This window comes from Argiope bruennichi, chromosome 10 (genome assembly GCF_947563725.1).
Source record: "Argiope bruennichi chromosome 10, qqArgBrue1.1, whole genome shotgun sequence".
NCBI lineage: Eukaryota > Metazoa > Arthropoda > Arachnida > Araneae > Araneidae > Argiope > Argiope bruennichi.
Genome location: NC_079160.1, coordinates 35528328 through 35545972, shown reverse-complemented (window position 1 = coordinate 35545972; position 17645 = coordinate 35528328). Strand labels below are relative to the sequence as shown.

General features: G+C 43.7%; 84 non-coding genes across 84 annotated transcripts; all 84 read right to left on the bottom strand.

The window, feature by feature from the left end:
• Positions 1 to 66: 66 nt before the first annotated feature.
• Positions 67 to 139, bottom strand: Trnat-cgu (transfer RNA threonine (anticodon CGU)). The gene has a single exon. It is a non-coding gene; the product is annotated as a tRNA-Thr (tRNA).
• An 87-nt stretch (positions 140 to 226) lies between these two features.
• On the bottom strand, positions 227 to 299 carry Trnat-ugu (transfer RNA threonine (anticodon UGU)). Its single transcript has one exon. It is a non-coding gene; the product is annotated as a tRNA-Thr (tRNA).
• Positions 300 to 387: 88 nt separating this feature from the next.
• On the bottom strand, positions 388 to 460 carry Trnat-ugu (transfer RNA threonine (anticodon UGU)). The gene has a single exon. It is a non-coding gene; the product is annotated as a tRNA-Thr (tRNA).
• An 87-nt stretch (positions 461 to 547) lies between these two features.
• Trnat-ugu (transfer RNA threonine (anticodon UGU)) lies at positions 548 to 620 on the bottom strand. Its single transcript has one exon. It is a non-coding gene; the product is annotated as a tRNA-Thr (tRNA).
• A 248-nt stretch (positions 621 to 868) lies between these two features.
• Trnat-ugu (transfer RNA threonine (anticodon UGU)) lies at positions 869 to 941 on the bottom strand. The gene has a single exon. It is a non-coding gene; the product is annotated as a tRNA-Thr (tRNA).
• An 86-nt stretch (positions 942 to 1027) lies between these two features.
• Trnat-cgu (transfer RNA threonine (anticodon CGU)) lies at positions 1028 to 1100 on the bottom strand. The gene has a single exon. It is a non-coding gene; the product is annotated as a tRNA-Thr (tRNA).
• A 247-nt stretch (positions 1101 to 1347) lies between these two features.
• Positions 1348 to 1420, bottom strand: Trnat-ugu (transfer RNA threonine (anticodon UGU)). The gene has a single exon. It is a non-coding gene; the product is annotated as a tRNA-Thr (tRNA).
• Positions 1421 to 1825: 405 nt separating this feature from the next.
• On the bottom strand, positions 1826 to 1898 carry Trnat-ugu (transfer RNA threonine (anticodon UGU)). Its single transcript has one exon. It is a non-coding gene; the product is annotated as a tRNA-Thr (tRNA).
• An 86-nt stretch (positions 1899 to 1984) lies between these two features.
• Positions 1985 to 2057, bottom strand: Trnat-ugu (transfer RNA threonine (anticodon UGU)). Its single transcript has one exon. It is a non-coding gene; the product is annotated as a tRNA-Thr (tRNA).
• An 86-nt stretch (positions 2058 to 2143) lies between these two features.
• Trnat-cgu (transfer RNA threonine (anticodon CGU)) lies at positions 2144 to 2216 on the bottom strand. The gene has a single exon. It is a non-coding gene; the product is annotated as a tRNA-Thr (tRNA).
• An 87-nt stretch (positions 2217 to 2303) lies between these two features.
• On the bottom strand, positions 2304 to 2376 carry Trnat-cgu (transfer RNA threonine (anticodon CGU)). The gene has a single exon. It is a non-coding gene; the product is annotated as a tRNA-Thr (tRNA).
• Positions 2377 to 2463: 87 nt separating this feature from the next.
• Trnat-ugu (transfer RNA threonine (anticodon UGU)) lies at positions 2464 to 2536 on the bottom strand. The gene has a single exon. It is a non-coding gene; the product is annotated as a tRNA-Thr (tRNA).
• Positions 2537 to 2784: 248 nt separating this feature from the next.
• Positions 2785 to 2857, bottom strand: Trnat-ugu (transfer RNA threonine (anticodon UGU)). Its single transcript has one exon. It is a non-coding gene; the product is annotated as a tRNA-Thr (tRNA).
• Positions 2858 to 2944: 87 nt separating this feature from the next.
• Trnat-ugu (transfer RNA threonine (anticodon UGU)) lies at positions 2945 to 3017 on the bottom strand. Its single transcript has one exon. It is a non-coding gene; the product is annotated as a tRNA-Thr (tRNA).
• An 88-nt stretch (positions 3018 to 3105) lies between these two features.
• Trnat-ugu (transfer RNA threonine (anticodon UGU)) lies at positions 3106 to 3178 on the bottom strand. Its single transcript has one exon. It is a non-coding gene; the product is annotated as a tRNA-Thr (tRNA).
• Positions 3179 to 3265: 87 nt separating this feature from the next.
• Trnat-cgu (transfer RNA threonine (anticodon CGU)) lies at positions 3266 to 3338 on the bottom strand. The gene has a single exon. It is a non-coding gene; the product is annotated as a tRNA-Thr (tRNA).
• Positions 3339 to 3426: 88 nt separating this feature from the next.
• Trnat-ugu (transfer RNA threonine (anticodon UGU)) lies at positions 3427 to 3499 on the bottom strand. Its single transcript has one exon. It is a non-coding gene; the product is annotated as a tRNA-Thr (tRNA).
• Positions 3500 to 3587: 88 nt separating this feature from the next.
• On the bottom strand, positions 3588 to 3660 carry Trnat-ugu (transfer RNA threonine (anticodon UGU)). The gene has a single exon. It is a non-coding gene; the product is annotated as a tRNA-Thr (tRNA).
• Positions 3661 to 3746: 86 nt separating this feature from the next.
• Trnat-ugu (transfer RNA threonine (anticodon UGU)) lies at positions 3747 to 3819 on the bottom strand. Its single transcript has one exon. It is a non-coding gene; the product is annotated as a tRNA-Thr (tRNA).
• Positions 3820 to 3905: 86 nt separating this feature from the next.
• On the bottom strand, positions 3906 to 3978 carry Trnat-ugu (transfer RNA threonine (anticodon UGU)). The gene has a single exon. It is a non-coding gene; the product is annotated as a tRNA-Thr (tRNA).
• Positions 3979 to 4065: 87 nt separating this feature from the next.
• Trnat-ugu (transfer RNA threonine (anticodon UGU)) lies at positions 4066 to 4138 on the bottom strand. The gene has a single exon. It is a non-coding gene; the product is annotated as a tRNA-Thr (tRNA).
• An 87-nt stretch (positions 4139 to 4225) lies between these two features.
• On the bottom strand, positions 4226 to 4298 carry Trnat-ugu (transfer RNA threonine (anticodon UGU)). Its single transcript has one exon. It is a non-coding gene; the product is annotated as a tRNA-Thr (tRNA).
• Positions 4299 to 4386: 88 nt separating this feature from the next.
• Trnat-ugu (transfer RNA threonine (anticodon UGU)) lies at positions 4387 to 4459 on the bottom strand. Its single transcript has one exon. It is a non-coding gene; the product is annotated as a tRNA-Thr (tRNA).
• An 86-nt stretch (positions 4460 to 4545) lies between these two features.
• Trnat-cgu (transfer RNA threonine (anticodon CGU)) lies at positions 4546 to 4618 on the bottom strand. Its single transcript has one exon. It is a non-coding gene; the product is annotated as a tRNA-Thr (tRNA).
• Positions 4619 to 4705: 87 nt separating this feature from the next.
• Trnat-cgu (transfer RNA threonine (anticodon CGU)) lies at positions 4706 to 4778 on the bottom strand. The gene has a single exon. It is a non-coding gene; the product is annotated as a tRNA-Thr (tRNA).
• An 88-nt stretch (positions 4779 to 4866) lies between these two features.
• On the bottom strand, positions 4867 to 4939 carry Trnat-ugu (transfer RNA threonine (anticodon UGU)). The gene has a single exon. It is a non-coding gene; the product is annotated as a tRNA-Thr (tRNA).
• Positions 4940 to 5026: 87 nt separating this feature from the next.
• Trnat-ugu (transfer RNA threonine (anticodon UGU)) lies at positions 5027 to 5099 on the bottom strand. The gene has a single exon. It is a non-coding gene; the product is annotated as a tRNA-Thr (tRNA).
• Positions 5100 to 5186: 87 nt separating this feature from the next.
• On the bottom strand, positions 5187 to 5259 carry Trnat-ugu (transfer RNA threonine (anticodon UGU)). Its single transcript has one exon. It is a non-coding gene; the product is annotated as a tRNA-Thr (tRNA).
• Positions 5260 to 5346: 87 nt separating this feature from the next.
• On the bottom strand, positions 5347 to 5419 carry Trnat-cgu (transfer RNA threonine (anticodon CGU)). The gene has a single exon. It is a non-coding gene; the product is annotated as a tRNA-Thr (tRNA).
• Positions 5420 to 5506: 87 nt separating this feature from the next.
• Trnat-cgu (transfer RNA threonine (anticodon CGU)) lies at positions 5507 to 5579 on the bottom strand. The gene has a single exon. It is a non-coding gene; the product is annotated as a tRNA-Thr (tRNA).
• An 88-nt stretch (positions 5580 to 5667) lies between these two features.
• Positions 5668 to 5740, bottom strand: Trnat-ugu (transfer RNA threonine (anticodon UGU)). The gene has a single exon. It is a non-coding gene; the product is annotated as a tRNA-Thr (tRNA).
• Positions 5741 to 5828: 88 nt separating this feature from the next.
• Positions 5829 to 5901, bottom strand: Trnat-ugu (transfer RNA threonine (anticodon UGU)). The gene has a single exon. It is a non-coding gene; the product is annotated as a tRNA-Thr (tRNA).
• An 86-nt stretch (positions 5902 to 5987) lies between these two features.
• Trnat-ugu (transfer RNA threonine (anticodon UGU)) lies at positions 5988 to 6060 on the bottom strand. Its single transcript has one exon. It is a non-coding gene; the product is annotated as a tRNA-Thr (tRNA).
• Positions 6061 to 6146: 86 nt separating this feature from the next.
• On the bottom strand, positions 6147 to 6219 carry Trnat-ugu (transfer RNA threonine (anticodon UGU)). Its single transcript has one exon. It is a non-coding gene; the product is annotated as a tRNA-Thr (tRNA).
• Positions 6220 to 6306: 87 nt separating this feature from the next.
• On the bottom strand, positions 6307 to 6379 carry Trnat-cgu (transfer RNA threonine (anticodon CGU)). The gene has a single exon. It is a non-coding gene; the product is annotated as a tRNA-Thr (tRNA).
• Positions 6380 to 6467: 88 nt separating this feature from the next.
• On the bottom strand, positions 6468 to 6540 carry Trnat-ugu (transfer RNA threonine (anticodon UGU)). The gene has a single exon. It is a non-coding gene; the product is annotated as a tRNA-Thr (tRNA).
• An 88-nt stretch (positions 6541 to 6628) lies between these two features.
• Positions 6629 to 6701, bottom strand: Trnat-ugu (transfer RNA threonine (anticodon UGU)). Its single transcript has one exon. It is a non-coding gene; the product is annotated as a tRNA-Thr (tRNA).
• Positions 6702 to 6788: 87 nt separating this feature from the next.
• Positions 6789 to 6861, bottom strand: Trnat-cgu (transfer RNA threonine (anticodon CGU)). The gene has a single exon. It is a non-coding gene; the product is annotated as a tRNA-Thr (tRNA).
• An 87-nt stretch (positions 6862 to 6948) lies between these two features.
• Positions 6949 to 7021, bottom strand: Trnat-cgu (transfer RNA threonine (anticodon CGU)). The gene has a single exon. It is a non-coding gene; the product is annotated as a tRNA-Thr (tRNA).
• Positions 7022 to 7108: 87 nt separating this feature from the next.
• Positions 7109 to 7181, bottom strand: Trnat-ugu (transfer RNA threonine (anticodon UGU)). Its single transcript has one exon. It is a non-coding gene; the product is annotated as a tRNA-Thr (tRNA).
• A 499-nt stretch (positions 7182 to 7680) lies between these two features.
• On the bottom strand, positions 7681 to 7753 carry Trnat-ugu (transfer RNA threonine (anticodon UGU)). The gene has a single exon. It is a non-coding gene; the product is annotated as a tRNA-Thr (tRNA).
• A 245-nt stretch (positions 7754 to 7998) lies between these two features.
• Trnat-ugu (transfer RNA threonine (anticodon UGU)) lies at positions 7999 to 8071 on the bottom strand. Its single transcript has one exon. It is a non-coding gene; the product is annotated as a tRNA-Thr (tRNA).
• An 87-nt stretch (positions 8072 to 8158) lies between these two features.
• Positions 8159 to 8231, bottom strand: Trnat-cgu (transfer RNA threonine (anticodon CGU)). Its single transcript has one exon. It is a non-coding gene; the product is annotated as a tRNA-Thr (tRNA).
• Positions 8232 to 8479: 248 nt separating this feature from the next.
• Positions 8480 to 8552, bottom strand: Trnat-ugu (transfer RNA threonine (anticodon UGU)). The gene has a single exon. It is a non-coding gene; the product is annotated as a tRNA-Thr (tRNA).
• An 87-nt stretch (positions 8553 to 8639) lies between these two features.
• On the bottom strand, positions 8640 to 8712 carry Trnat-ugu (transfer RNA threonine (anticodon UGU)). Its single transcript has one exon. It is a non-coding gene; the product is annotated as a tRNA-Thr (tRNA).
• An 88-nt stretch (positions 8713 to 8800) lies between these two features.
• Trnat-cgu (transfer RNA threonine (anticodon CGU)) lies at positions 8801 to 8873 on the bottom strand. The gene has a single exon. It is a non-coding gene; the product is annotated as a tRNA-Thr (tRNA).
• An 87-nt stretch (positions 8874 to 8960) lies between these two features.
• On the bottom strand, positions 8961 to 9033 carry Trnat-cgu (transfer RNA threonine (anticodon CGU)). The gene has a single exon. It is a non-coding gene; the product is annotated as a tRNA-Thr (tRNA).
• Positions 9034 to 9120: 87 nt separating this feature from the next.
• Trnat-ugu (transfer RNA threonine (anticodon UGU)) lies at positions 9121 to 9193 on the bottom strand. The gene has a single exon. It is a non-coding gene; the product is annotated as a tRNA-Thr (tRNA).
• An 88-nt stretch (positions 9194 to 9281) lies between these two features.
• Trnat-cgu (transfer RNA threonine (anticodon CGU)) lies at positions 9282 to 9354 on the bottom strand. The gene has a single exon. It is a non-coding gene; the product is annotated as a tRNA-Thr (tRNA).
• Positions 9355 to 9441: 87 nt separating this feature from the next.
• Positions 9442 to 9514, bottom strand: Trnat-cgu (transfer RNA threonine (anticodon CGU)). The gene has a single exon. It is a non-coding gene; the product is annotated as a tRNA-Thr (tRNA).
• Positions 9515 to 9601: 87 nt separating this feature from the next.
• Trnat-ugu (transfer RNA threonine (anticodon UGU)) lies at positions 9602 to 9674 on the bottom strand. The gene has a single exon. It is a non-coding gene; the product is annotated as a tRNA-Thr (tRNA).
• Positions 9675 to 9761: 87 nt separating this feature from the next.
• On the bottom strand, positions 9762 to 9834 carry Trnat-ugu (transfer RNA threonine (anticodon UGU)). The gene has a single exon. It is a non-coding gene; the product is annotated as a tRNA-Thr (tRNA).
• Positions 9835 to 10200: 366 nt separating this feature from the next.
• On the bottom strand, positions 10201 to 10273 carry Trnat-ugu (transfer RNA threonine (anticodon UGU)). The gene has a single exon. It is a non-coding gene; the product is annotated as a tRNA-Thr (tRNA).
• A 567-nt stretch (positions 10274 to 10840) lies between these two features.
• Positions 10841 to 10913, bottom strand: Trnat-ugu (transfer RNA threonine (anticodon UGU)). The gene has a single exon. It is a non-coding gene; the product is annotated as a tRNA-Thr (tRNA).
• A 249-nt stretch (positions 10914 to 11162) lies between these two features.
• On the bottom strand, positions 11163 to 11235 carry Trnat-ugu (transfer RNA threonine (anticodon UGU)). Its single transcript has one exon. It is a non-coding gene; the product is annotated as a tRNA-Thr (tRNA).
• An 88-nt stretch (positions 11236 to 11323) lies between these two features.
• Positions 11324 to 11396, bottom strand: Trnat-ugu (transfer RNA threonine (anticodon UGU)). The gene has a single exon. It is a non-coding gene; the product is annotated as a tRNA-Thr (tRNA).
• An 86-nt stretch (positions 11397 to 11482) lies between these two features.
• Positions 11483 to 11555, bottom strand: Trnat-ugu (transfer RNA threonine (anticodon UGU)). Its single transcript has one exon. It is a non-coding gene; the product is annotated as a tRNA-Thr (tRNA).
• Positions 11556 to 11643: 88 nt separating this feature from the next.
• On the bottom strand, positions 11644 to 11716 carry Trnat-ugu (transfer RNA threonine (anticodon UGU)). Its single transcript has one exon. It is a non-coding gene; the product is annotated as a tRNA-Thr (tRNA).
• A 401-nt stretch (positions 11717 to 12117) lies between these two features.
• Trnat-cgu (transfer RNA threonine (anticodon CGU)) lies at positions 12118 to 12190 on the bottom strand. The gene has a single exon. It is a non-coding gene; the product is annotated as a tRNA-Thr (tRNA).
• Positions 12191 to 12277: 87 nt separating this feature from the next.
• Trnat-cgu (transfer RNA threonine (anticodon CGU)) lies at positions 12278 to 12350 on the bottom strand. Its single transcript has one exon. It is a non-coding gene; the product is annotated as a tRNA-Thr (tRNA).
• Positions 12351 to 12438: 88 nt separating this feature from the next.
• Trnat-cgu (transfer RNA threonine (anticodon CGU)) lies at positions 12439 to 12511 on the bottom strand. Its single transcript has one exon. It is a non-coding gene; the product is annotated as a tRNA-Thr (tRNA).
• An 87-nt stretch (positions 12512 to 12598) lies between these two features.
• Trnat-ugu (transfer RNA threonine (anticodon UGU)) lies at positions 12599 to 12671 on the bottom strand. The gene has a single exon. It is a non-coding gene; the product is annotated as a tRNA-Thr (tRNA).
• Positions 12672 to 12757: 86 nt separating this feature from the next.
• Positions 12758 to 12830, bottom strand: Trnat-ugu (transfer RNA threonine (anticodon UGU)). The gene has a single exon. It is a non-coding gene; the product is annotated as a tRNA-Thr (tRNA).
• An 88-nt stretch (positions 12831 to 12918) lies between these two features.
• Trnat-cgu (transfer RNA threonine (anticodon CGU)) lies at positions 12919 to 12991 on the bottom strand. The gene has a single exon. It is a non-coding gene; the product is annotated as a tRNA-Thr (tRNA).
• A 247-nt stretch (positions 12992 to 13238) lies between these two features.
• Trnar-ccu (transfer RNA arginine (anticodon CCU)) lies at positions 13239 to 13311 on the bottom strand. The gene has a single exon. It is a non-coding gene; the product is annotated as a tRNA-Arg (tRNA).
• An 81-nt stretch (positions 13312 to 13392) lies between these two features.
• Positions 13393 to 13471, bottom strand: Trnat-cgu (transfer RNA threonine (anticodon CGU)). Its single transcript has one exon. It is a non-coding gene; the product is annotated as a tRNA-Thr (tRNA).
• A 244-nt stretch (positions 13472 to 13715) lies between these two features.
• Trnat-ugu (transfer RNA threonine (anticodon UGU)) lies at positions 13716 to 13788 on the bottom strand. The gene has a single exon. It is a non-coding gene; the product is annotated as a tRNA-Thr (tRNA).
• Positions 13789 to 13876: 88 nt separating this feature from the next.
• Trnat-ugu (transfer RNA threonine (anticodon UGU)) lies at positions 13877 to 13949 on the bottom strand. The gene has a single exon. It is a non-coding gene; the product is annotated as a tRNA-Thr (tRNA).
• An 87-nt stretch (positions 13950 to 14036) lies between these two features.
• On the bottom strand, positions 14037 to 14109 carry Trnat-cgu (transfer RNA threonine (anticodon CGU)). The gene has a single exon. It is a non-coding gene; the product is annotated as a tRNA-Thr (tRNA).
• Positions 14110 to 14351: 242 nt separating this feature from the next.
• Positions 14352 to 14430, bottom strand: Trnat-cgu (transfer RNA threonine (anticodon CGU)). Its single transcript has one exon. It is a non-coding gene; the product is annotated as a tRNA-Thr (tRNA).
• Positions 14431 to 14669: 239 nt separating this feature from the next.
• Trnat-cgu (transfer RNA threonine (anticodon CGU)) lies at positions 14670 to 14748 on the bottom strand. Its single transcript has one exon. It is a non-coding gene; the product is annotated as a tRNA-Thr (tRNA).
• Positions 14749 to 14987: 239 nt separating this feature from the next.
• Trnat-cgu (transfer RNA threonine (anticodon CGU)) lies at positions 14988 to 15066 on the bottom strand. The gene has a single exon. It is a non-coding gene; the product is annotated as a tRNA-Thr (tRNA).
• A 244-nt stretch (positions 15067 to 15310) lies between these two features.
• Trnat-ugu (transfer RNA threonine (anticodon UGU)) lies at positions 15311 to 15383 on the bottom strand. The gene has a single exon. It is a non-coding gene; the product is annotated as a tRNA-Thr (tRNA).
• An 88-nt stretch (positions 15384 to 15471) lies between these two features.
• On the bottom strand, positions 15472 to 15544 carry Trnat-cgu (transfer RNA threonine (anticodon CGU)). Its single transcript has one exon. It is a non-coding gene; the product is annotated as a tRNA-Thr (tRNA).
• A 248-nt stretch (positions 15545 to 15792) lies between these two features.
• Trnat-ugu (transfer RNA threonine (anticodon UGU)) lies at positions 15793 to 15865 on the bottom strand. The gene has a single exon. It is a non-coding gene; the product is annotated as a tRNA-Thr (tRNA).
• A 244-nt stretch (positions 15866 to 16109) lies between these two features.
• On the bottom strand, positions 16110 to 16182 carry Trnat-cgu (transfer RNA threonine (anticodon CGU)). The gene has a single exon. It is a non-coding gene; the product is annotated as a tRNA-Thr (tRNA).
• A 244-nt stretch (positions 16183 to 16426) lies between these two features.
• On the bottom strand, positions 16427 to 16499 carry Trnat-ugu (transfer RNA threonine (anticodon UGU)). Its single transcript has one exon. It is a non-coding gene; the product is annotated as a tRNA-Thr (tRNA).
• Positions 16500 to 16587: 88 nt separating this feature from the next.
• Positions 16588 to 16660, bottom strand: Trnat-ugu (transfer RNA threonine (anticodon UGU)). The gene has a single exon. It is a non-coding gene; the product is annotated as a tRNA-Thr (tRNA).
• An 87-nt stretch (positions 16661 to 16747) lies between these two features.
• Positions 16748 to 16820, bottom strand: Trnat-cgu (transfer RNA threonine (anticodon CGU)). The gene has a single exon. It is a non-coding gene; the product is annotated as a tRNA-Thr (tRNA).
• An 88-nt stretch (positions 16821 to 16908) lies between these two features.
• Trnat-ugu (transfer RNA threonine (anticodon UGU)) lies at positions 16909 to 16981 on the bottom strand. The gene has a single exon. It is a non-coding gene; the product is annotated as a tRNA-Thr (tRNA).
• Positions 16982 to 17068: 87 nt separating this feature from the next.
• Trnat-ugu (transfer RNA threonine (anticodon UGU)) lies at positions 17069 to 17141 on the bottom strand. Its single transcript has one exon. It is a non-coding gene; the product is annotated as a tRNA-Thr (tRNA).
• Positions 17142 to 17227: 86 nt separating this feature from the next.
• Trnat-ugu (transfer RNA threonine (anticodon UGU)) lies at positions 17228 to 17300 on the bottom strand. The gene has a single exon. It is a non-coding gene; the product is annotated as a tRNA-Thr (tRNA).
• Positions 17301 to 17388: 88 nt separating this feature from the next.
• Positions 17389 to 17461, bottom strand: Trnat-ugu (transfer RNA threonine (anticodon UGU)). The gene has a single exon. It is a non-coding gene; the product is annotated as a tRNA-Thr (tRNA).
• An 87-nt stretch (positions 17462 to 17548) lies between these two features.
• Trnat-cgu (transfer RNA threonine (anticodon CGU)) lies at positions 17549 to 17621 on the bottom strand. The gene has a single exon. It is a non-coding gene; the product is annotated as a tRNA-Thr (tRNA).
• Between the last annotated feature and the right edge of the window lie 24 nt (positions 17622 to 17645).

Sequence of the window (17645 nt, the reverse complement as noted above, 5' to 3'; positions counted from 1 at the left end):
AAGCAAAGATAAACTTTTTACAAATGACATCGACACACGGAAAAGTGAAAAAATACGCTTTGATCTAGCCACCAGTGAGGATTGAACTCACGACCCCTGGTTTACGAGACCAGTGCTCTAACCACTGAGCTATAGTGGCTACGTTAGCACCTTCGCCCTAAAGGAAAGATAAACTTTTTACAAATGACATCCACACACGTAAAAGTGAAAAAATACGCTATGCTCTAGCCACCAGTGAGGATCGAACTCACGACCCCTGGTTTACAAGACCAGTGCTCTAACCACAGAGCTATAGTGGCTACATTTGCACCTTCACCCCTGAAGCAAAGATAAACTTTTTACAAATGACATCCACACACGTAAAAGTGAAAAAATACGCTATGCTCTAGCCACTAGTGAGGATTGAATTTACGACCCCTGGTTTACAAGACCAGTGCTCTAACCACTGAGCTATAGTGGCTACGTTAGCACCTTCTCCCTGAAGCAAAGATAAACCTTTTACAAATGACATCCACACACGTAAAAGTGAAAAAATACGCTATGCTGTAGCCACCAGTGAGGATTGAACTCATGACCCCTGGTTTACAAGACCAGTGCTCTAACCACTGAGCTATAATGGATACGTTAGCACCTTCGCCCCTGAAGCAAAGATAAACTTTTTACAATGACATCCACACACGTAAAAGTGAAAAAATACGCTATGCTCTAGCCACCAGTGAGGAGTGAACTCACGACCCCTGGTTTACAAGACCAGTGCTCTAACCACAGAGCTAAAGTGGCTACGTTAGCACCTTCGCCCCTGAAGCAAAGATAAACTTTTTACAAATGACATCCACACACGTAAAAGTGAAAAAATACGCTATGCTGTAGCCACTAGTGAGGATTGAACTCACGACCCCTGGTTTACAAGACCAGTGCTCTAACCACTGAGCTATAGTGGCTACGTTAGCACCTTCGCCCTGAAGCAAAGATAAACTTTTTACAAATGACTTTCACACACGTAAAAGTGAAAGAAAACGCTATGTGTAGCCACCAGTGAGGATTGAACTCACGACCCCTGGTTTACGAGACCAGTGCTCTAACCACTGAGCTATAGTGGCTACGTTAGCACCTTCGCCCTGAAGCAAAGAGAAACTTTTTACAAATGACATCCACACACGTAAAAGTGAAAAAATACGCTTTGCTCTAGCCACCAGTGAGGATTGAACTCACTACCCCTGGTTTACGAGCCCAGTGCTCAAACCACTGAGCTAAAGTGGCTACGTTAGCGCCTTCGCCCTGAAGCAAAGATAAACGTTTTACAAATGATATCCACACACGTAAAAGTGAAAAAATACGCTATGCTCTAGCCACCAGTGAGGATTGAACTCACTACCCCTGGTTTACAAGACCAGTGCTCTAACCACTGAGCTATAGTGGCTACGTTAGCACCTTCTCCCTGAAGCAAAGATAAACTTTTTACAATGACATCCACACACGTAAAAGTGAAAAAATACGCTATGCTCTAGCCACCATTGAGGATAGAACTCACGACCCCTGGTTTACAAGACCAGTGCTCTAACCACAGAGCTATAGTGGCTACGTTAGCGCCTTCGCCCCTGAAGCAAAGATAAACTTTTTACAAATGACATCCACACACGTAAATGTGAAAAAATACGCTTTGCTCTAGCATGTGAGGATTGAACTCATGACCCCTGGTTTACGAGACCAGTGCTCTAACCACAGAGCTAAAGTGGCTACGTTAGCACCTTCGCCCCTGAAGCAAAGATAAACGTTTTACAAATGATATCCACACACGTAAAAGTGAAAAAATACGCTATGCTCTAGCCACCAGTGAGGATTGAACTCACTACCCCTGGTTTACAAGACCAGTGCTCTAACCACTGAGCTATAGTGGCTACGTTAGCACCTTCTCCCTGAAGCAAAGATAAACTTTTTACAATGACATCCACACACGTAAAAGTGAAAAATTACGCTATGCTCTAACCACCAGTGAGGATTGAACTCACGACCCCTGGTTTACAAGACCAGTGCTCTAACCACAGAGCTATAGTGGCTACGTTAGCATCTTCGCCCTGAAGCAAAGATAAACTTTTTACAAATGACTTTCACACTCGTAAAAGTGAAAGAAAACGCTATGTGTAGCCACCAGTGAGGATTGAACTCACGACCCCTGGTTTACGAGACCAGTGCTCTAACCACTGAGCTATAGTAGCTACGTTAGCACCTTCGCCCTGAAGCAAAGAGAAACTTTTTACAAATGACATCCACACACGTAAAAAAGAAAAAATACGCTTTGCTCTAGCCACCAGTGAGGATTGAACTCACTACCCCTGGTTTACGAGACCAGTGCTCAAACCACTGAGCTAAAGTGGCTACGTTAGCGCCTTCGCCCTGAAGCAAAGATAAACGTTTTACAAATGATATCCACACACGTAAAAGTGAAAAAATACGCTATGCTCTAGCCACCAGTGAGGATTGAACTCACGACCCCTGGTTTACAAGACCAGTGCTCTAACCACAGAGCTATAGTGGCTACATTTGCACCTTCACCCCTGAAGCAAAGATAAACTTTTTACAAATGACATCCACACACGTAAAAGTGAAAAAATACGCTATGCTCTAGCCACTAGTGAGGATTGAATTTACGACCTCTGGTTTACAAGACCAGTGCTCTAAACACTGAGCTATAGTGACTACGTTTGCACCTTCGCCCTGAAGCAAAGATAAACCTTTTACAAATGACATCCACACACGTAAAAGTGAAAAAATACGCTAAGCTGTAGCCACCAGTGAGGATTGAACTCATGACCCCTGGTTTACAAGACCAGTGCTCTAACCACTGAGCTATAATGGCTACATTAGCACCTTCGCCCCTGAAGCAAAGATAAACTTTTTACAATGACATCCACACACGTAAAAGTGAAAAAATACGCTATGCTCTAGCCACCAGTGAGGAGTGAACTCACGACCGCTGGTTTACAAGACCAGTGCTCTAACCACAGAGCTATAGTGGCTACGTTAGCGAATTCGCCCCTGAAGCAAAGATAAACTTTTTACAAATTACATCTGCACACGTAAAAGTGAAAAAATACGCTATGCTGTAGCCACTACTGAGGATTGAACTCACGACCCCTGGTTTACAAGACCAGTGCTCTAACCACTGAGCTATAGTGGCTACGTTAGCACCTTCGCCCTGAAGCAAAGAGAATTTTTTTACAAATGACATCCACACACGTAAAAGTGAAAAAATACGATATGCTCTAGCCACCAGTGAGGATTGAACTCACGACCCCTGGTTTACGAGACCAGTGCCCTAACCACTGAGCTATGATGGCTACGTTAGCACCTTCGCCCCTGAAGCAAAGATAAAAATTTTACAAATGACATCCACACACGTTAATGTGAAAAAATACGCTATGCTCTAGCCACCAGTGAGGATTGAACTCACGACCCCTGGTTTACAAGACCAGTGCTCTAACCACTGAGCTATAGTGGCTACGTTAGAGTATTCGCCCCTGAAGCAAAGATAAACATTTTACAAATGACATCCACACACGTAAAAGTGAAAAAATACGTTATGCTCTAGCCACCAGTGAGGATTGAACTCATGACCCCTGGTTTACAAGACCAGTGCTCTAACCACTGAGATATAGTGGCTACGTTAGCACCTTCGCCCTGAAGCAAAGATAAACTTTTTACAATGACATCCACACACGTAAAAGGGAAAAAATACGCTATGCTCTAGCCACCAGTGAGGATTGAACACACGACCCCTGCTTCACAAGACCAGTGCTCTAACCACTGAGCTATAGTGGCTACGTTAGCACCTTCGCCCTGAAGCAAAGATAAACTTTTTACAATGACATCCACACACGTAAAAGGGAAAAAATACGCTATGCTCTAGCCACCATTGAGGATTGAAATCACGACCCCTGGTTTACAAGACCAGTGCTCTAACCACTGAGCTATAGTGGCTACGTTAGCACCTTTGCCCTGAAGCAAAGATAAACTTTTTACAAATGACATCCACACACGTAAAAGTGAAAAAATACGCTTTGATCTAGCCACCAGTGAGGATTGAACTCATGACCCCTGGTGTACAAGACCAGTGCTCTAACCACTGAGCTATAATGGCTACGTTAGCACCTTCGCCCCTGAAGCAAAGATAAACTTTTTACAATGACATCCACACACGTAAAAGTGAAAAAATACGCTATGCTCTAGCCACCAGTGAGGAGTGAACTCACGACCGCTGGTTTACAAGACCAGTGCTCTAACCACAGAGCTATAGTGGCTACGTTAGCGAATTCGCCCCTGAAGCAAAGATAAACTTTTTACAAATTACATCTGCACACGTAAAAGTGAAATAATACGCTATGCTGTAGCCACTAGTGAGGATTGAACTCACGACCCCTGGTTTACAAGACCAGTGCTCTGACCACTGAGCTATAGTGGCTACGTTAGCACCTTCGCCCTGAAGCAAAGATAAACTTTTTACAAATGACTTTCACACACGTCAAAGTGAAAGAAAACGCTATGTGTAGCCACTAGTGAGGATTGAACTCACGACCCCTGGTTTACGAGACCAGTGCTCTAACCACTGAGCTATAGTGGCTACGTTAGCACCTTCGCCCTGAAGCAAAGAGAATTTTTTTACAAATGACATCCACACACGTAAAAGTGAAAAAATACGATATGCTCTAGCCACCAGTGAGGATTGAACTCACGACCCCTGGTATACGAGACCAGTGCCCTAACCACTGAGCTATGATGGCTACGTTAGCACCTTCGCCCCTGAAGCAAAGATAAACTTTTTACAAATGACATCCACACACGTTAATGTGAAAAAATACGCTATGCTCTAGCCACCAGTGAGGATTGAACTCACGACAAATGGTTTACAAGACCAGTGCTCTAACCACTGAGCTATAGTGGCTACGTTAGCACCTTTGCCCTGAAGCAAAGATAAACTTTTTACAAATGACATCCACACACGTAAAAGTGAAAAAATACGCTTTGATCTAGCCACCAGTGAGGATTGAACTCATGACCCCTGGTTTACAAGACCAGTGCTCTAACCACTGAGCTATAATGGCTACGTTAGCACCTTCGCCCCTGAAGCAAAGATAAACTTTTTACAATGACATCCACACACGTAAAAGTGAAAAAATACGCTATGCTCTAGCCACCAGTGAGGAGTGAACTCACGACCCCTGGTTTACAAGACCAGTGCTCTAACCACTGAGCTATAGTGGCTACGTTAGCACCTTCGCCCTGAAGCAAAGATAAACTTTTTACAAATGACATCCACACACGTAAAAGTGAAAAACTACGCTATGCTCTAGTCACCAGTGAGGATTGAACTCACGACACCTGGTTTACGAGACCAGTGCTCTAACCACTGAGCTATAGTGGCTACGTTAGCACCTTCGCCCTGAAGCAAAGAGAATTTTTTTACAAATGACATCCACACACGTAAAAGTGAAAAAATACGATATGCTCTAGCCACCAGTGAGGATTGAACTCACGACCCCTGGTTTACGAGACCAGTGCCCTAACCACTGAGCTATGATGGCTACGTTAGCACCTTCGCCCCTGAAGCAAAGATAAAATTTTTACAAATGACATCCGCACACGTTAATGTGAAAAAATACGCTATGCTCTAGCCACCAGTGAGGATTGAACTCACGACCCCTGGTTTACAAGACCAGTGCTCTAACCACTGAGCTATAGTGGCTACGTTAGAGTATTCGCCCCTGAAGCAAAGATAAACATTTTACAAATGACATCCACACACGTAAAAGTGAAAAAATACGTTATGCTCTAGCCACCAGTTAGGATTGAACTCACGACCCCTGGTTTACAAGACCAGTGCTCTAACCACTGAGCTATAGTGGCTACGTTAGCACCTTCGCCCGGAAGCAAAGATAAACTTTTTACAATGACATCCACACACGTAAAAGGGAAAAAATACGCTATGCTCTAGCCACCAGTGAGGATTGAACACACGACCCCTGGTTTACAAGACCAGTGCTCTAACCACTGAGCTATAGTGGCTACGTTAGCACCTTCGCCCTGAAGCAAAGATAAACTTTTTACAATGACATCCACACACGTAAAAGGGAAAAAATACGCTATGCTCTAGCCACCAGTGAGGATTGAACTCACGACCCCTGGTATACAAGACCAGTGCTCTAACCACTGAGCTATAGTGGCTACGTTAGCACCTTCGCCCTGAAGCAAAGAGAATTTTTTTACAAATGACATCCACACACGTAAAAGTGAAAAAATACGATATACTCTAGCCACCAGTGAGGATTGAACTCACGACCCCTGGTTTACGAGACCAGTGCCCTAACCACTAAGCTATGATGGCTACGTTAGCACCTTCGCCCCTGAAGCAAAGATAAAATTTTTACAAATGACATCCACACACGTTAATGTGAAAAAATACGCTATGCTCTAGCCACCAGTGAGGATTGAACTCACGACCCCTGGTTTACAAGACCAGTGCTCTAACCACTGAGCTATAGTGGCTACGTTAGAGTATTCGCCCCTGAAGCAAAGATAAACATTTTACAAATGACATCCACACACGTAAAAGTGAAAAAATACGATATGCTCTAGCCACCAGTGAGGATTGAACTCACGACCCCTGGTTTACAACACCAGTGCTCTAACCACTGAGCTATAGTGGCTACGTTAGCACCTTCGCCCTGAAGCAAAGATAAACTTTTTACAAATGACATCCACACACGTAAAAGTGAAAAAATACGCTTTGATCTAGCCACCAGTGAGGATTGAACTCACGACCCCTGGTTTACGAGACCAGTGCTCTAACCACTGAGCTATGATGGCTACGTTAGCACCTTCGCCCTGAAGCAAATATAAACTTTTTACAAATGACATCCACACACGTAAAAGTGAAAAAATACGCTTTGCTCTAGCCACCAGTGAGGATTGAACTCACTACCCCTGGTTTACGAGACCAGTGCTCAAACCACTGAGCTAAAGTGGCTATGTTAGCGCCTTCGCCCTGAAGCAAAGATAAACGTTTTACAAATGATATCCACACACGTAAAAGTGAAAAAATACTCTATGCTCTAGCCACTAGTGAGGATTGAACTTGCGACCCCTGGTTTACAAGACCAGTGCTCTAACCACTGAGCTATAGTGGCTACGTTAGCACCTTCGCCCTTAAGTAAAGATAAACTTTTTACAAATGACATCCACACACGTAAAAGTGAAAAAATACGCTATGCTCTAGCCACCAGTGTGGATTGAACTCACGACCCCTGGTTTACGAGACCAGTGCTCTAACCAATCAGCTATGATCGCTACGTTAGCACCTTCGCCCCTGAAGCAAAGATAAACTTTTTACAAATGACATTCACACACGTAAAAGTGAAAAATTACGCTATGCTCTAGCCACCATTGAACTCACGACCCCTGGTTTACGAGCATAGTTCTCTAACCACTGAGCTATGATGGCTACGTTAGCACCTTCGCCCTGAAGCAAAGAAAAACGTTTTACAAACTCACGACCCCTGGTTTACGAGACCAGTGCTCTAACCACTGAGCTATAGTGGCTACGTTAGCACCTTCGCCCTGAAGCAAAGATAAACTTTTTACAAATGACATCCACACACGTAAAAGTGAAAAAATACGATATGCTCTAGCCACCAGTGAGGATTGAACTCACGACCCCTGGTTTACATGACCAGTGCTCTAACCACTGAGCTATGATGGCTACGTTAGCACCTTCGCCCCTGAAGCAAAGATAAAATTTTTACAAATGACATCCACACAAGTTAATGTGAAAAAATACGCTTTGCTCTAGCATGTGAGGATTGAACTCATGACCCCCGGTTTACGAGGCCAGTGCTCTAACCACTGAGCTATAGTGGCTACGTTAGCACCTTCGCCCTGAAGCAAAGATAAACGTTTTACAAATGACATCCACACACGTAAAAGTGAAAAAATACGCTATGCTCTAGCCACCAGTGAGGATTGAACTCACGACCCCTGGTTTACATGACCAGTGCTCTAACCACTGAGCTAAAGTGGCTACGTTGGCACCTTCGCCCTGAAGCAAAGATAAACTTTTTACAAATGACATCCACACACGTAAAAGTGAAAAAATACGCTTTGCTCTAGCCACCAGTGAGGATTGAACTCACGACCCCTGGTTTACGAGACCAGTGCTCTAACCACTGAGTTATAGTGGCTATGTTAGCACCTTCGCCCTGAAGCAAAGATAAACTTTTTACCAATGACATCTGCACACGTAAAAGTGAAAAAATACGCTATGCTGTAGCCACTAGTGAGGATTGAATTTACGACCCCTGGTTTACAAGACCAGTGCTCTAACCACAGAACTATAGTGGCTACGTTAGCGAATTCGCCCCTGAAGCAAAGATAAACTTTTTACCAATGACATCTGCACACGTAAAAGTGAAAAAATACGCTATGCTGTAGCCACTAGTGAGGATTGAATTTACGACCCCTGGTTTACAAGACCAGTGCTCTAACCACAGAGCTATAGTGGCTACGTTAGCGAATTCGCCCCTGAAGCAAAGATAAATTTTTACCAATGACATCTGCACACGTAAAAGTGAAAAAATACGCTATGCTGTAGCCACTAGTGAGGATTGAACTCATGACCCCTGGTTTACAAGACCAGTGATCTAACCACAGAGCTATAGTGGCTACGTTAGCGAATTCGCCCCTGAAGCAAAGATAAACTTTTTACCAATGACATCTGCACACGTAAAAGTGAAAAACTACGCTATGCTCTAGCCACCAGTGAGGATTGAACTCACGACCCCTGGTTTACGAGACCAGTGCTCTAACCACTGAGCTATAGTGGCTACGTTAGCACTTTCGCCCTGAAGCATAGAGAAACTTTTTACAAATGACATCCACACACGTAAAAGTGAAAAAATACGCTTTGCTCTAGCCACCAGTGAGGATTGAACTCACGACCCCTGGTTTACGAGACCAGTGCTCTAACCACTGAGTTATAGTAGCTACGTTAGCACCTTCGCCCTGAAGCAAAGATAAACGTTTTACAAATGATATCCACACATGTAAAAGTGAAAAAATACGCTATGCTCCAGCCACCAGTGAGGATTGAACTCACGACCCCTGGTTTACAAGACCAGTGCTCTAACCACTGAGCTATAGTGGCTACGTCAGCACCTTCGCCCCTGAAGAAAAGATAAACTTTTTACAAATGACATGCACACACGTAAAAGTGAAAAAATACGCTATGCTCTAGCCACCAGTGAGGATTGAACTCACGACCCCTGGTTTACGAGACCAGTGCTCTAACCACTGAGCTATAGTGGCTACGTTAGCACTTTCGCCCTGAAGCATAGAGAAACTTTTTACAAATGACATCCACACACGTAAAAGTGAAAAAATACGCTTTGCTCTAGCCACCAGTGAGGATTGAACTCACGACCCCTGGTTTACGAGACCAGTGCTCTAACCACTGAGTTATAGTAGCTACGTTAGCACCTTCGCCCTGAAGCAAAGATAAACGTTTTACAAATGATATCCACACATGTAAAAGTGAAAAAATACGCTATGCTCCAGCCACCAGTGAGGATTGAACTCACGACCCCTGGTTTACAAGACCAGTGCTCTAACCACTGAGCTATAGTGGCTACGTCAGCACCTTCGCCCTGAAGAAAAGATAAACTTTTTACAAATGACATCCACACACGTAAAAGTGAAAAAATACGCTTTGATCTAGCCACCAGTGAGGATTGAACTCACGACCCCTGGTTTACAAGACCAGTGCTCTAACCACTGAGCTATAGTGTCTACGTTAGCACCTTCGCCCTTAAGCAAAGATAAACTTTTGACAATGACATCCACACACGTAAAAGTGAAAAAATACGCTATCCTCTAGCCACCATTGAGGATTGAACTAGCTATGATGGCTACGTTAGCACCTTCGCCCCTGAAGCAAAGATAAAATTTTTACAAATGACATCCACACACGTTAATGTGAAAAAATACGCTTTGCTCTAGCATGTGAGGATTGAACTCATGACCCCTGGTTTACAAGACCAGTGATCTAACCACAGAGCTATAGTGGCTACGTTAGCGAATTCGCCCCTGAAGCAAAGATAAACTTTTTACCAATGACATCTGCACACGTAAATGTGAAAAAATACGCTATGCTGTAGCCACTAGTGAGGATTGAATTTACGACCCCTGGTTTACAAGACCAGTGCTCTAACCACTGAGCTATAGTGGCTACGTTAGCACCTTCGCCCTGAAGCAAAGATAAACTTTTTACAAATGACATCCACACACGTTAATGTGAAAAAATACGCTTTGCTCTAGCATGTGAGGATTGAACTCATGACCCCTGGATTACAAGACCAGTGCTCTAACCACAGAGCTATAGTGGCTACGTTAGCGAATTCGCTCCTGAAGCAAAGATAAACTTTTTACAAATGACATCTGCACACGTAAAAGTGAAAAAATACGCTATGCTGTAGCCACTAGTGAGGATTGAATTTACGACCCCTGGTTTACAAGACCAGTGCTCTAACCACAGAACTATAGTGGCTACGTTAGCGAATTCGCCCCTGAAGCAAAGATAAACTTTTTACCAATGACATCTGCACACGTAAAAGTGAAAAAATACGCTATGCTGTAGCCACTAGTGAGGATTGAATTTACGACCCCTGGTTTACAAGACCAGTGCTCTAACCACAGAGTTATAGTGGCTACGTTAGCGAATTCGCCCCTGAAGCAAAGATAAACTTTTTACCAATGACATCTGCACACGTAAAAGTGAAAAAATACGCTATGCTGTAGCCACTAGTGAGGATTGAACTCATGACCCCTGGTTTACAAGACCAGTGATCTAACCACAGAGCTATAGTGGCTACGTTAGCGAATTCGCCCCTGAAGCAAAGATAAACTTTTTACCAATGACATCTGCACACGTAAAAGTGAAAAAATACGCTATGCTGTAGCCACTAGTGAGGATTGAACTCATGACCCCTGGTTTACAAGACCAGTGATCTAACCACAGAGCTATAGAGGCTACGTTAGCGAATTCGCCCCTGAAGCAAAGATAAACTTTTTACCAATGACATCTGCACACGTAAAAGTGAAAAAATACGCTATGCTATAGCCACTAGTGAGGATTGAATTTACGACCCCTGGTTTACAAGACCAGTGCTCTAACCACAGAGCTATAGTGGCTACGTTAGCGAATTCGCCCCTGAAGCAAAGATAAACTTTTTACCAATGACATCTGCACACGTAAAAGTGAAAAAATATGCTTTGCTCCAGCCACCAGTGAGGATTGAACTCACGACCCCTGGTTTACAAGACCAGTGCTCTAACCACTGAGCTATAGTGGCTACGTTAGCACCTTCGCCCAGAAGCAAAGATTAACTTTTTACAATGACATCCACACACGTAAAAGTGAAAAAATACGATATGCTCAAGCCACCAGTGAGGATTGAACTCACGACCCCTGGTTTACAAGACCAGTGCTCTAACCACTCAGCTATAGTGGCTACGTTAGCGAATTCGCCCCTGAAGCAAAGATAAACTTTTTACAAATGACATCTGCACACGTAAAAGTGAAAAAATACGCTATGCTCTAGCCACTAGTGAGGATTGAACTTGCGACTCCTGGTTTACAAGACCAGTGCTCTAACCACTGAGCTATAGTGGCTACGTTAGCACCTTCGCCCTTAAGTAAAGATAAACTTTTTACAAATGACATCCACACACGTAAAAGTGAAAAAATACGCTATGCTCTAGCCACCAGTGTGGATTGAACTCACGACCCCTGGTTTACGAGACTAGTGCTCTAACCAATCAGCTATGATCGCTACGTTAGCACCTTCGCCCCTGAAGCAAAGATAAACTTTTTACAAATGACATCCACACACGTAAAAGTGAAAAATTACGCTATGCTCTAGCCACCATTGAACTCACGACCCCTGGTTTACGAGCTTAGTTCTCTAACCACTGAGCTATGATGGCTACGTTAGCACCTTCGCCCTGAAGCAAAGAAAAACTTTTTACAAATAACATCCACACACGTAAAAGTGAAAAAATACGCTATGCTGTAGCCACCAGTGATGATTGAACTCACGACCCCTGGTTTACGAGACCAGTGCTCTAACCATTGAGCTATGATGGCTACGTTAGCACCTTCGCCCTGAAGCAAAGATAAACTTTTTACAAATGACATCCACACACGTAAAAGTGAAAAAATACGCTACGCTCTAGCCATCAGTGTGGATTGAACTCACGACCCCTGGTTTACGAGACCAGTGCTCTAACCACTCAGCTATGATGGCTACGTTAGCACCTTCGCCCCTGAAGCAAAGATAAACTTTTTACAAATGACATCCACACACGTAAAAGTGAAAAACTACGCTATGCTCTAGCCACCAGTGAGGATTGAACTCACGACCCCTGGTTTACGAGACCAGTGCTCTAACCACTGAGCTATAGTGGCTACGTTAGCACTTTCGCCCTGAAGCAAAGAGAAACTTTTTACAAATGACATCCACACACGTAAAAGTGAAAAAATACGCTTTGCTCTAGCCACCAGTGAGGATTGAACTCACGACCCCTGGTTTACAAGACCAGTGCTCTAACCACTGAGCTATAGTGGCTACGTCAGCACCTTCGCCCTGAAGAAAAGATAAACTTTTTACAATGACATCCACACACGTAAAAGTGAAAAAATACGATATGCTCAAGCCACCAGTGAGGATTGAACTCACGACCCCTGGTTTACAAGACCAGTGCTCTAAGCACTGAGCTATAGTGGCTACGTTAGATAATTCGCCCCTGAAGCAAAGATACACTTTTTACAAATGACATCCACACACGTAAAAGTGAAAAAATACGCTATGCTGCAGCCACCAGTGATTATTGAACTCACGACCCCTGGTTTACGAGACCAGTGCTCTAACCACTCAGCTATAGTGGCTACGTTAGCACCTTCGCCCTGAAGCAAAGATAAACTTTTTACAAATGACATCTACACACGTAAAAGTGAAAAAATACGCTACGCTCTAGCCGCCAGTGTGGATTGAACTCACGACCCCTGGTGTACGAGCTCAGTTCTCTAACCACTGAGCTATGATGGCTACGTTAGCACCTTCGCCCTGAAGCAAAGATAAACTTTTTACAAATGACATCCACACACGTAAAAGTGAAAAAATACGCTATGCTGTAGCCGACAGTGAGGATTGAACTCACGACCCCTGGTTAAGGAGACCAGTGCTCTAACCACTGAGCTATAGTGGCTACGTTAGCATCTTCGCCCTGAAGCAAAGAGAAACTTTTTACAAATGACATCCACACACGTAAAAGTGAAAAAGTACGATATGCTCTAGATACCAGTGAGGATTGAACTCACGACCCCTGGTTTACGAGACCAGTGCTCTAGCCACTGAGCTATGATGGCTACGTTAGCACCTTCGCCCCTGAAGCAAAGATAAAATTTTTACAAATGACATCCACACACGTTAATGTGAAAAAATACGCTTTGCTCTAGCATGTGAGGATTGAACTCATGACCCCTGGTTTACGAGACCAGTGCTCTAACCACTGAGCTATAGTGGCTACGTTAGCACCTTCGCCCTGAAGCAAAGATAAACTTTTTACAATGACATCCACACACGTAAAAGGGAAAAAATACGCTATGCTCTAGCCACCAGTGAGGATTGAACTCACGACCCCTGGTTTACAAGACCAGTGCTCTAACCACTGAGCTGTAGTGGCTACGTTAGCGTCTTCGCCCCTGAAGCAAAGATAAAATTTTTACAAATGACATCCACACACGTAAAAGTGAACAAATACGCTATGCTCTAGCCAGTAGTGAGGATTGAGCTCACGACCCCTGGTTTACAAGACCGGTGCTCTAACCACTGAGCTATATTGGCTACGTTAGAACCTTCGCCCTGAAGCAAAGATAAACTTTTTACAAATGACATCCACACACGTAAAAGTGAAAAAATACGCTATGCTCTAGCCACTAGTGAGAATTGAACTCACGACCCCTGGTTTACGAGACCAGTGCTCTAACCACTGAGCTATAGTGGCTACGTTGGCACCTTCGCCCCTGAAGCAAAGATAAACTTTTTACAAATGAATTCCACACACGAAAAAGTGAAAAAATACGCTATGCTCTAGCCACTAGTGATTATTGAATTTACGACCCCTGGTTTACAAGACCAGTGCTCTAACCAGTGAGCTATAGTGGCTACGTTAGCACTTTCACCCTGAAGCAAAGATAAACTTTTTACAAATGACATCCACACACGTAAAAGTGAAAAAGTACGATATGCTCTAGATACCAGTGAGGATTGAACTCACGACCCCTGGTTTACGAGACCAGTGCTCTAGCCACTGAGCTATGATGGCTACGTTAGCACCTTCGCCCCTGAAGCAAAGATAAAATTTTTACAAATGACATCCACACACGTTAATGTGAAAAAATACGCTTTGCTCTAGCATGTGAGGATTGAACTCATGACCCCTGGTTTACGAGACCAGTGCTCTAACCACTGAGCTATAGTGGCTACGTTAGCACTTTCACCCTGAAGCAAAGATAAACTTTTTACAAATGACATCCACACACGTAAAAGTGAAAAAGTACGATATGCTCTAGATACCAGTGAGGATTGAACTCACGACCCCTGGTTTACGAGACCAGTGCTCTAGCCACTGAGCTATGATGGCTACGTTAGCACCTTCGCCCCTGAAGCAAAGATAAAATTTTTACAAATGACATCCACACACGTTAATGTGAAAAAATACGCTTTGCTCTAGCATGTGAGGATTGAACTCATGACCCCTGGTTTACGAGACCAGTGCTCTAACCACTGAGCTATAGTGGCTACGTTAGCACCTTCGCCCTGAAGCAAAGATAAACTTTTTACAAATGACATCCACACACGTAAAAGTGAAAAAGTACGATATGCTCTAGATACCAGTGAGGATTGAACTCACGACCTCTGGTTTACGAGACCAGTGCTCTAGCCACTGAGCTATGATGGCTACGTTAGCACCTTCGCCCCTGAAGCAAAGATAAAATTTTTACAAATGACATCCACACACGTTAATGTGAAAAAATACGCTTTGCTCTAGCATGTGAGGATTGAACTCATGACCCCTGGTTTACGAGACCAGTGCTCTAACCACTGAGCTATAGTGGCTACGTTAGCACCTTCGCCCTGAAGCAAAGATAAACTTTTTACAATGACATCCACACACGTAAAAGGGAAAAAATACGCTATGCTCTAGCCACCAGTGAGGATTGAACTCACGACCCCTGGTTTACAAGACCAGTGCTCTAACCACTGAGCTGTAGTGGCTACGTTAGCGTCTTCGCCCCTGAAGCAAAGATAAAATTTTTACAAATGACATCCACACACGTAAAAGTGAACAAATACGCTATGCTCTAGCCAGTAGTGAGAATTGAACTCACGACCCCTGGTTTACGAGACCAGTGCTCTAACCACTGAGCTATAGTGGCTACGTTGGCACCTTCGCCCCTGAAGCAAAGATAAACTTTTTACAAATGAATTCCACACACGAAAAAGTGAAAAAATACGCTATGCTCTAGCCACTAGTGATTATTGAATTTACGACCCCTGGTTTACAAGACCAGTGCTCTAACCAGTGAGCTATAGTGGCTACGTTAGCACTTTCACCCTGAAGCAAAGATAAACTTTTTACAAATGACATCCACACACGTAAAAGTGAAAAAATACGCTATGCTCTAGCCACCATTGAGGATTGAACTCACGACCCCTGGTGTACAAGACCAGTGCTCTAACCAATGAGCTATAGTGGCTACGTTGGCACTTTCGCCCTGAAGCAAAGATAAACTTTTTACAAATGACATCCACACACGTTAATGTGAAAAAATACGCTTTGCTCTAGCATGTGAGGATTGAACTCATGACCCCTGGTTTACAAGACCGGTGCTCTAACCACTGAGCTATATTGGCTACGTTAGAACCTTCGCCCTGAAGCAAAGATAAACTTTTTACAAATGACATCCACACACGTAAAAGTGAAAAAATACGCTATGCTCTAGCCACTAGTGAGAATTGAACTCACGACCCCTGGTTTACGAGACCAGTGCTCTAACCACTGAGCTATGATGGCTACGTTAGCACCTTCGCCCCTGAAGCAAAGATAAAATTTTTACAAATGACATCCACACACGTTAATGTGAAAAAATACGCTTTGCTCTAGCATGTGAGGATTGAACTCATGACCCCTGGTTTACGAGACCAGTGCTCTAACCACTGAGCTATAGTGGCTACGTTAGCACCTTCGCCCTGAAGCAAAGATAAACTTTTTACAATGACATCCACACACGTAAAAGGGAAAAAATACGCTATGCTCTAGCCACCAGTGAGGATTGAACTCACGACCCCTGGTTTACAAGACCAGTGCTCTAACCACTGAGCTGTAGTGGCTACGTTAGCGTCTTCGCCCCTGAAGCAAAGATAAAATTTTTACAAATGACATCCACACACGTAAAAGTGAAAAAATACGCTATGCTCTAGCCAGTAGTGAGGATTGAGCTCACGACCCCTGGTTTACAAGACCGGTGCTCTAACCACTGAGCTATATTGGCTACGTTAGAACCTTCGCCCTGAAGCAAAGATAAACTTTTTACAAATGACATCCACACACGTAAAAGTGAAAAAATACGCTATGCTCTAGCCACTTGTGAGAATTGAACTCACGACCCCTGGTTTACGAGACCAGTGCTCTAACCACTGAGCTATAGTGGCTACGTTGGCACCTTCGCCCCTGAAGCAAAGATAAACTTTTTACAAATGAATTCCACACACGAAAAAGTGAAAAAATACGCTATGCTCTAGCCACCATTGAGGATTGAACTCACGACCCCTGGTTTACAAGACCGGTGCTCTAACCACTGAGCTATATTGGCTACGTTAGAACCTTCGCCCTGAAGCAAAGATAAACTTTTTACAAATGACATCCACACACGTAAAAGTGAAAAAATACGCTATGCTCTAACCACTAGTGAGAATTGAACTCACGACCCCTGGTTTACAAGACCGGTGCTCTAACCACTGAGCTATATTGGCTACGTTAGCACCTTCGCCCTGAAGCAAAGATAAACTTTTTACAATGACATCCACACACGTAAAAGGGAAAAAATACGCTATGCTCTAACCATAAGTGAGGATTGAACTCACGACACCTGGTTTACAAGACCAGTGCTCTAACCACTGAGCTGTAGTGGCTACGTTAGCGTCTTCGCCCCTGAAGCAAAGATAAAATTTTTACAAATGACATCCACACACGTAAAAGTGAAAAAATACGCTATGCTCTAGCCAGTAGTGAGGATTGAGCTCACGACCCCTGGTTTACAAGACCGGTGCTCTAACCACTGAGCTATATTGGCTACGTTAGAACCTTCGCCCTGAAGCAAAGATAATTTTTTTACAAATGACATCCACACACGTAAAAGTGAAAAAATACGCTATGCTCTAGCCACTAGTGAGAATTGAACTCACGACCCCTGGTTTACGAGACCAGTGCTCTAACCACTGAGCTATAGTGGCTACGTTGGCACCTTCGCCCCTGAA